At 42.7% G+C, this 2,305-nt stretch overlaps 1 pseudogene; it reads right to left on the bottom strand.

Moving 5' to 3' along the window:
• Nucleotides 1-1,268: 1,268 nt before the first annotated feature.
• On the bottom strand, nucleotides 1,269-1,384 carry LOC149437832 (U2 spliceosomal RNA; annotated as a pseudogene).
• Between the last annotated feature and the right edge of the window lie 921 nt (nucleotides 1,385-2,305).

Genomic DNA, 2,305 nt, shown 5'->3' with positions numbered 1-2,305 from the left:
AGGAAATACAAATTACTAGCAACATATAATATACAAAAAATATTTGCAAAATCTACAAACAGTATATTGTAATCCAAAAAGTTTGATGAAGGGAATCTTACCAATCAAAGCAAAAATAGCTAGAAACCGAGTCACTATTGTTTTGAGATGCTGACAGCCCCCCAGGGTGTCAGGGTGATACGTGATTGACCACAGGAGGAGTAATCAGGGCCCTATAACTAAAATTCAAAAGAGTTTATTTTAATTCCAATGGGCCACAAATCAGAAGATACAGAATGTAATTATCAACATGTCTCAATAGACACCTTACATGGAGATTATAAAGCACCACCAAAGTTGATATTCAAAATAATCTCTACATGGCTATATACCTAAAAGAAATGATGAAATAACAATCAATTTTTTTTTTTTATTTTTTTTTTTTAAGTCCGCAAACATGCAAACTACAACGAAAAACCCGTAAGTGATCACAAAAAATGTGCAAGTGCGAACACCACACGAAAAAGTGCACTTAGGGGTGTGTTTGTCCTACCCCCGGAAGGGTTGGACCGTTACCCTGATCCCCCGGGGCGCGAAGCTCCTGACAGGGACAAGGTTCCCATTTGGTCCTCCTGGCCAAAAGGCCTGGTGGACCACCGTTCCTTATGTCCAGCCGAAGCCGGACATCCAGTACTAGGCAAGGGGGCTCTCCCGAAGAGAAAGCCCCCTAGGGATCAGGGGAGGAAGGAACCAAAAGGCCACACATCCTCCCCCTAGACTTCAGGGTAGGCCCGAGGACCCACACCCTCCATCCGCGGAAAACACACACATAAGTAAAGTAAAAAGTGACAAACGTGGGAGTGCATAATAAATAAATAGAATAAAGTAAAGAAAAAAGAAAAAAGTGGTACCGTGCCGAAATGTGCACAGACCAGGCCCTGAGGCCCGTAGCAAAAATTGCCCTGGACTTAGCCAAAAGACCTGGTCCTTAGGGCGCTGTGCAAAAAGAGGTGAAAAACAGTGGCCATGTGTCATCTTCACACCGTGGGGTCCCACACCCAAGTGTTACTAGTGACACCCCTGAGAGAGTCTTCCCCAGGGGGCACTGAGTTTGCGGACTTTTTGCGTCCCCAGCCCCTGGCCAGACCAAGGTAGATCCGTCCAAATCAGGAGGTACTGGGTCTTTCCAGTCTTCCCAGAGGAATTACTCCCAAGGCCCCAGAACGTATCATGGCGCTCCCTGGTTTCTGTCCCTCCGGTACTAGCCTTCCGGACCCCCATCATACCAGTGAGGGTACTATACAACAGCCATCCCCGCAAAGCTAGAATGGTCGGGAGCACCCCCACTGGACACTGATAAGAACAGATACTACACTTGATCTTAGCCAAAAGGCCGAGAAGCGATGAAATAATCAATATGTCACATACAAGTGAAAACGTTTGAGGCCATGTACAGCAACAACCTGACCATTGAACAAGTCTCCATAAACTTACCCAGGTTAGCAGCTCACAGTGATTAACAAGTGCAAGTCGGCACAAAACTGTAGACAAAATGGCTACCGGGCTTAGATCCCTATATATATATATCCTTCCTGTCATGCCAGATGACATGGCATCATGGCGTGACGCGGACATATACTGACCGCACGCACCTACAGCCAAGCTCCTGCTCAATGAATATTCACACTTGCAAGCCACCACAGATGCTGTCTGATTACCTCCAGCTATGTATAGACAACTTCAACAACATATGACGTTGAGACAAAATGCTATCATCTTACACCACCTTGGATGAGCCCCAAAGGGATTCATTATATCTCATAAAAATCAGTTTTAAAAAATGGGAGTGTTGGATTTTAGACACATATAATACTTCTTTTAGTGTCATGAGGCGATTATTTTTAGTAGGTGGAGCGCGACACAACCGATTATTTATTAGTTTGTCATAAAAATCAGTTTTAAAAAATGGGAGTGTTAGTGTCATGAGGCGATTATGAATGAAAAAGCCGTTGAAATAAAAAATAAAGTGTGATTTTATTCTATCACACAATGGCTTAACCACTTCCAGACCGGACACTTTCCCCCCCTTCCTGACCAGGGCAATTTTCAGCTTTCAGCGCTATCACACTTTGAATGACAATTGCGCAGTCATGCAACACTGTACCCAAATTAATTTTTTACCATTTTTTTGAGACAGATAAAGCTTTATTTTGGTGGTATTTATTCACTGCTGGGATTTTTATTTTTTTTGCTATGTAAATGAAAAAGTCCAAAAATTTTGAACAAAAGTGTTTTTTTTATAACATTTTGCAAATAAATAATATTT

The sequence above is a fragment of the Staurois parvus genome, unplaced genomic scaffold (assembly GCF_062004578.1).
Source record: "Staurois parvus isolate SC_StPar_1 unplaced genomic scaffold, SC_StPar_1.0 ptg001252l, whole genome shotgun sequence".
Taxonomy (NCBI): domain Eukaryota; kingdom Metazoa; phylum Chordata; class Amphibia; order Anura; family Ranidae; genus Staurois; species Staurois parvus.
Note: the sequence above shows the minus strand (reverse complement) of the source record. Positions and strands in the feature narration are given on the sequence as shown.